This window comes from Marmota flaviventris, chromosome 5, assembly GCF_047511675.1.
Source record: "Marmota flaviventris isolate mMarFla1 chromosome 5, mMarFla1.hap1, whole genome shotgun sequence".
Lineage (NCBI taxonomy): Eukaryota > Metazoa > Chordata > Mammalia > Rodentia > Sciuridae > Marmota > Marmota flaviventris.
The window spans coordinates 122,545,547-122,553,944 of NC_092502.1; positions in this window are offsets into that span (position 1 = coordinate 122,545,547).

An 8,398-nucleotide genomic window follows, 5' to 3' on the forward strand; every position below is an offset into this window, starting at 1 on the left:
ATAATAAGCCAAAAAATACAGAGATTGATAAAGAACAGGTAATTGCAGTCTCCTGAGGTAATCAGTATCAACAGTTTAGTATGTGTCTTTCTCAGTGTTTCTCTAAATGTATATAAACACTTATAATGCAATGAGTGGTCACTGGTTTTATAAAAACACAACCAAATAAAATATGTAATTTGTTTGCTTCATTTAACAATAGATTAGTTACATCACAAGCAGCTGAATGTATGTAGATTTACTTACCTTCCACTTTCAATCTAAAGTATAAATGTACTGCCATTTACTCAGCTGCTCCTCAAGTGATATATATTTGAGTGATTTTTCAGGTTTTACCACGCAATGCTGCAATATACACCCTTGTAACTGCAGACTGTTTTAATTTTGTCATCACAAATTCTTGAGCCTAGAAACATAACATTTCCAATGCTTCTTCTAAAGCCCAACCTCCCTGTCAATCAGAGACCAGTGCTGAAGGGAGCCTGAAGTCAGGTGCTAAAGTGGGTAATTATTCCGCACAGCACATGGCCAGCAGACGCCTGCTACAATATTTACGTCCTATTCCATTGAGATGGCACTCTCTGCTCACATGACCCAAATGCAGTTCTCACTCCACCAGGAACACTGCCGAATGCAGTCTGCATCGGCAGCTTTGCACATGCTCTGTCTGGCCCTGTGAATCCTCACTCACCCATTGAGATTTCTGATGGTTTAAAGCTACATTCCAGCTGCTGAAGCTCTGTGACCTGCTTCGGTTTCCTGGCCTGGATCCAAGGCAGGTGGCCTCCACAGATACTGTTTTTTAAAGATTTGGGCTGTTTTATTGATCTGTTTGGGGTAGAGGGTGCATAATACTTACACACAAGTATATCCAGTGAATGAGGCTGTAAGAGTAACTCTTTTCCTGGCAGGAGGAATATGTACCTATTTTCATTATTTTGCCTTGATAACAACCTGCAGCTCTAATGTATACTCAATTCTCCAATAGGGGTCTTGGCCAGCGATACCACATCTCACTGTTGTGTTGACTGCAACGTGCGAGATGGTGTTTTCTACTCTCTAGAGACCTGGATGTTTTTTGCCACTCTGATGATAGATGATGAGACAGGCTACCATGGATTTCAGCACCTCTTCTGTGTTCGATCAGCAAAAAGGTAAAATGCTGCTTTAATACATTCTTTGGTTCTTAGCATCTTTAGTTTGTGGTTGCAAGGAGGGAGGTGTGTGTGTGTGTGTGTGTGTGTGTGTGTGTGTGTGTGCGTGTGTGTGTAGCATTTTGCCAAGAAAACAAACCTGCTCTGAATGGTCACTTCTAATTTGAAGCATTTGGAAGAGAAAAAGAACCTTATCGTCTGTCTTATTGAAGTATTCCTACCACAAATTTTAAAAATTGGGTTTCAAGCATACTGTTTCAGATAGTGTCATCTTCGTTCTGTTTTTTTTTTTTTTATCCTTAAAAAATATGTTAGAGAAAGTAATATAAGGAGAATACATCGCATCTCTCTTTCCTATCTGTTAACCTCATGTCTTATTGCTATATCTTCATAAGCACCTCTTGATTCCCTTCAGGAACAGAGGTCACCCACACATACTTTGGGTTGATACAATATCTCCTCTGAGATTACACCCTGACTTATCACTATGTCATCACTTGCAATGACAGAGTGTAACTTCCTTACTCATAATTTCCAGATTGGAGATAATTTTCTACATGAAAAGGTTGCTATGAAATTAACTCCCCCTTATGATAAGCATGTATGTAGCCATATGGTCTGTAGATGTCCATTTTGTATACATAGTATGCATTTATATATGTTATGTGTAATTATATATCTGTTCTATGTATGTGTAGGAAATTTCCCTTCTTTAAATTTAATAAATATAGTTTAGAATCTTTTTTAAGTATCTGATATCTAAATCCCTTTCTATAATCCCTGAGTATTCTTCAAGGTCCTAAATTCCTTTGGTGATTTCACTGTTTTTGCTACAACAGGAAATGGTGGTTTGTGAAAGCCTCATTAAGAAAAGTCATTGCTTCTTTTCCCCATTAGCTGCCCAGGCTATAGTGTCTACTACCCCTCAATCTATAGCTGGCTTCAGGGGTGAATTATTTGAACTCAGTGAGTATCTCAAATAATTTATATTTGGATTTCAGGGTTAACAAATGTATATCTGCATATAGTGTATTCCCAACTCATTTGAATAGTGTGTGTATGTGTGTGTGTGTGTGTGTGTGTCTACATTCAAAGTGTGCTAGTTCCCATTGCGTTTGGATATAAGCACCATAGAAAAAGGGATTATTACGGCTCTGCCCAACACCACCCTTTCTCCTTTGTACATTTTGTACCACTGATGGCAATCAGCAAAAGTGAAAATCTCCTTAGAACCAAAACACTCACACTGGCTAAAAAAATGACGTTGTTGAGCCATGTAATCCAAAGTAACACAATAGGTTTATTTTTGAAAACTAATTTGAGGAAACTGGGACTGACTGCAGAAGAGCTAGCCCTTTATTATGAATTCATGTGTTCTAGTGCAGTACCTTCTAACAGCAATGAGCTCAAAACACAGCTAAAATATTAATTTGGAATATTTATTTTTTTGTAACTTCTCATATGAGCAGTTCACAGCAATTCCTCCACCTTAGGCCTGATTGTCTCCCACGAAAGTTAACCCTTTCCTTGCTATCTCTATTTCTATTTCTTAATCCTTTCTTTCTAAAGATAGGGTGAAAATAGCAGGGACTTCTAAATCCTACAGACATAGGTCAGAATGGCAGATAGCTACTACTTCTTAGCTGTGTAATCTTGGCAAGTTACCTAGCCTCTCTGGCCCTTAGTTTCCTCAACAATCAAATGAAAGAAATGATTCCTAAGTATCAGGATTGCTGTGAGGTTCTCGAATAATACATAAGAAGCCCCTGTCACATTGTCTGATGTGCAGTTAGTATTTCCAATTCATGCTGCTGCTGTTGTTACATTATCACCTCAGACTGGGAGTCTCTCAAATGCAAAACACTGTACACCTCCTGCTTCCATTTAGCAGTCCTCAGCCCTAAGTCAGTGCTAGGTGGCTAGGTTACATTCATTATTTTTTTCAGAACCCCAGGGTACCATTTAGAGCAAGCTCTAGAATAATAATCAACAAAATGATAAATGAATAGTTTCATTATTTCATTAATCCTTCCTCTGTCTTATTTATTTTGAAAATTATACATAATACTGGATCCCTTTTGCCATATTTATACATGCACATAACATAATTTGACCAATCTCAAGTTATGAGTTTTGAGTGCCTTTCCTTTTCCTCCCCTCTTCCCTTCCCCATCCACTTGCTCTACTCTACTGATCTCCCTTCTATTGTTGTTACTGTTATTTTAACTAGTGCATTATAATTTCGGATACATACGTGTATATATATATTATATAAATATATGCATACAATACATATATACATGCAATGAATAATATAAGAATATTACACAATAAATAATACATATATATGTATTATTCATTGTGGTATATTTGTAATAAGCATTGCCTAATTTGGTAGATTTCATTCCCTAATAATTCCCCATGCCCTTCCCTCCTCTCTTCCTCTCAATTCCCTTCCTCTATTGAAAATTCCTTTCTATTTTCCTGAAATTTCACCCCCACCACCACTCTTCTTTTCTTTTTTCTTTCTTTTTTCATAATCCTGTACCTTCCCTCTCTCTAGCTTCTGCATACAATAGAAGACAATTGACTCTTGACTTTCTGAGTCTGGCTTATTTCACATAACATGGTGTTTTCCCAGCCCATCCATTGACCAGCAAAGGACATAATTTAATTCTTCTTTATAGCTTAGTAAAACTCCATTATGCATATTATTACGTTTTTGATATTGAGCTCTAGCCCATGTCCCGCATGGGTTACGGAACCAGGGTCACTAGGGTGAATTGGGCTGGCATGACAAACCACACAGACACTGAAAATACCATTTTCAGGGTTTTCCAGGATGGCTCCTCTGCCTCAGCTGTAAGCTCCCACGAGGGGAGCAAGAGTAAAACAAGAGAGGCAGGCAAGAGACAGCGAGCATGCCTGGAACCCTGGTTTTTATTGGGGAGAGCCTTTCAATAGAACATTCCATTCAAATAAGGTAAAGCGTAGTGTTACAAGAGAACAGGAGGGCAGCCCACTCCCAGCGCTACACTCCCCTGCCAAGCGACGGTGAGGTCCACCTGAAGTCCACCTGCTTTCACACTGAGCAGAAGCCAGTTCCACACCTTCATTACTCAAGGCTAAGGATACATGCTCAGCTCCTACGTAGCAGCCCCAAACATTCAGCCATTGATGGGCACCTCGGCTAATCCTTTCTCATTCATAAAAGCTTGAAAACTCATATTCCATAGGTTCGGACCACTGAATAGATTTCAAATATTATATCATTGGCAAACCACAGTGAAGTGACTTTCTCTGGAAAAGTTGAGTGTGGAGCTTTAGTGGAGAATTTTTCATGAATTCTTAATTTCTGAAGACTTGAAACTTTGGTGGCCCTGGGCTCACATGCAGAAGACATCTGGAAGAACCTTAGAAAGGCATGGGATCCACTGGTTTTCAAACCTGGCTGCACATAGGAATCATCTGGGGACGTTTGGAAAATGTGGATACCAGGTCCCACCATGGAGATTCCAATGTAACTGGTGTAAGGTATGGCCTGACAGATGCCCCACAGGATGTTCTGAGATGCAGCAAAGATTGAGGACCAGTCATCTGCTTCACTCCCTGACATTTCAGATGGGAGAACTGAAGCAAGAGGTTCTGGGTAGGCCCTTTGAAGTAAGAATAATCATACCCCACTATTACTAACAGAGGGGACCAAGACTTTGACATTCTCCACCCAGACAACAGACCAAGAGGATACTTCCTATTCATAGGCAATCTCTGACCCCCAAAACTGCTCTGGGATGGGTGTAGGCCTGGACTTGGTTCATGGTTGTCCAGAGGATGCTGGAGCGATGTGATGCAGAACGACCTGCAGGGCCCTAACAAGGTGGGTTTGGTAAATTGGAATCCTGCCTGCTGCACTTTTCTGTATCTCCATTTAGCTAGAAGCATCAAGACATCCTCATGTCAGGGTCTTGGTGGCAGATTGACATTTGCCAAGTTTTTTCTTAGCCCTCTTCCATTTGCAAGAACTTGGACAAACTGATCTCCTCTGCTTCAGTCTTCTGTAGAATATGGATGATATTATGCATCCACAGAGTTGCTGGAAGCTCAAAGATCAGGTTATCTGACAGGCCAGGGGGTCAGGGCCATGCCTCTGGCCTGCTTTATGAACTTGAGGGAATGAAACCTGGGTCTTCAATGCCCCCACCCCTGTCTTGTGTTTTCTGCTTTCACCATAGCAACAGCTCCCTGTTCTCATGTGCTCTTCCTGGCTGTCTTCCCTCTCAAAGCCCACATGCAGGAAAGGACCTGTAGTAAAATCATTTACTATAGAACACAGAGGTTCCTGCTGAAGTCAACATATTATATAACTGAAGATTTTTCCATTTTAAGCTTTGCCACTACTTGTAGAAAGAAAAGCTCTGCTGTGCCTGAAGGCATCCCAGGCCTCAGAGAAACAAGGGTGATCCCAAAGGCTAGCCCTCCATGTGGCTGAATGAGGAAGGCCGGGCCCTGCATTGGTTCTATAAGGAAACTTGTTTGATGAGGCATCATGAAGTGTTTGCAGACACCTGGGGGACTCTGGCACCCAGTTGTTTCAAATGAGAGGAAAGGTCTGTCTCTCAGCCCAGGTTGATACAGTGCTTTATGTCACAGGCTGCTATAACAAATTACTACCAGCTGGGATACTTAAAACAACATAAATTTACTTTCCTATGGTTCTGGAGACTACAACTCTGAAATCGAGATATCAATAGGGTCCATACTCCTTCTAGAACATTAGGAAAGAATCTTTCCTTGCTTCAGTCTACTGTGGCCTCATCACTACAATCTCTGTCCCCATCTTCATGTGGCTTATTCTGTGTATCTGTCTGTCTCTCCATGTGCATGTCTCAGATTCCTTCTGCCCCAAATGATCCAGGATAAATTCCTCAAGATCTTTGAGTTAACTGCATTTGCTCTCACACCTAATGTAATTTTCATTCTTTTGCCATAAAAAGTAAGACAAAGGTCTGAGGAATTAGGACACAGACATATCTTTACAGCCAATATTTGACCCACCATGTGAAGTAAGAAGTTAACTCTTAGAAAACAACAACAACAAAAGCACATAATTCTCATATCTTGATTTTAGGTAAAATCCATTCTCCTTTAAGAAGGAAAGCCATCATATAAGAGGTGGGAGGGGTAATCTATTGGTGAAGACTCTGTGCAGGCACTTTCATGGATAATTAAATGCTAAGAGATGTTTATTGAGCATTGAGCAGAGCCAGGCTTCTGTCCTGAGGACTAAGCTAGCTCAGATAATCCTCGTATTACCCCCATTGTTTTTACCACCTTTTACCCATGAGGCAGTTCAAAAAGTTTGTCCTACCCAACATTACCACAGAAAAACAGCAAAGCCAGGATTCCAGCTTAAACCTGTTTGACTTCAAGGGCCATGTTCTTCCCAGCACAGTATGTTTCTTCCTTGGCCAACTATAAAGTTTAATTTAAACAAAAAGACATCAACAAAAAGTTGAGTTAATGACACATTTATTTTCACAATCAAGCTGGTATCCCTTTGTGTTTTAGATTTTTAAAGCTCAGACACACAGATGTGCTGGTTTTAAATTCTAGACTCTCATTTAAAAAATGGAATGGTAAACAAAAAGATTTGTACTTTGCTGAAAAAGCAAAAGTTAAAAATCACAGCATGAAAACCAGATGCCTTGAAAGGAAGAATAAGCAAATTTTTATAGTTTTGGGAAAAGAACAGAGATTACACAGGAATACCATAGGAAACAGGAAGGAGAAGAGCATGATTTGTTTCCAGTTGATTTCAGATTCAGAGACCTTGAATGGGAGCCTGGAATGAAACCTAGCCACAAGGAGGAGAATTTTGGGATTGGTTTTTTCAGAACTGTGATTGACAGTTCAGATTCAGAAAGACTAGCTGGTTTATAGTCAGATGATCTATTCCCTCTGAGTAGATGTCCAGCCTTCTCCCTCTTTTAGCTAAGAACAAGGAGCACAGAAAAGAAGGGTCGAAGAAGAATCTTTGTTTCCAACGTTTCCGCCCACTCAAGATGAAACCTGGGCAAGCCTGTTAGGTGGCGGTCTCCTGCTCCTTTCTCTGCCTCTTCCTTTGTAGAGTGCCTTCTCTTTTCCCATCAACCAGTACCTGGGAAAGACTGTGGCAGATCAGTCCATTCTGGAATCTCTCCCCGGTTAGCAGCTGGGACAGGCTCGGCCTCCAATAACCTGAGTGCTCCTCTCCTTCCACCCTTCCCAGATCCTTTTAGGGACATAGAAAGAACCCCTGGCTGAACTTTTCCAAACTCTTTCAGTCACAGCCTGAAAGAGCCATGAAACTGAAAGTGATTTAATATCAGAGACCAGAAGGGTAGGGTCATTCTCCCCCATAGGATGACCCCCACTGTCCCAAGGGAGGGGTCTCTTACTGAAGAATGCATCCCAAGAAGGAGTCTCTAGGAATGATCTCCAGAAAAGAAGAAGGACCCACTGCCCAGCCATACAACTTTACCCAACCAACTTCTGAAGGCCTACCCTCATCCCAGCCCCTGAAGTCAGAGGAATCACCACACAGAGCTTTTTTTTTTTTTTTTACCATGTTTACTCATTAACTCTACAACATCTCCAGAGCTAGGCAACTCTTTGCTTAGGAATATCCATAGATTTTCCCTTTGATACCACCACTACAATATAACATGAATGATCTGCATCCCAGATTTTTTTTGATTCATTTTATACAGTCCTGATGGCTTTGCCCTAGAATTAACTCTCAACTAATAAATAGGTTTACATGATAAATAACAGCCCTTTGTTCAGTTTATCTTTGTGAAAAATGAGAAGGGCACTTGCTCATGGGTGAGACTTTTCTTACTTTATTGAGATTAATGGGGGAGGAAGAGAAGAGAGGATGTTCCATTCTGCAGAAGAAGTATTTCCATTTCTAAATGTGCCCTCAGAATATAACCTGTAATAGTGTTCTAATTCTTTTAAAACTTTTTGTTTGAAAATGATTTCAAACTTATAGAAATGTAAGATTAAGAACAGTATAGAGAATACTTGGATCTCTTCTACATAGATTCACTTAATGATAACATTTTACTCCATTTGCTTTAACATTTGTTCTATCTATGTCTGTGTACCCTCTCCCTTTCCTATAGAATTTTTTCCGGTAAGGAATCCAGTCTAGGATTAGATTTTACATTAGTTATCATGCCTCTTTAGTCTCTTTCAATGTG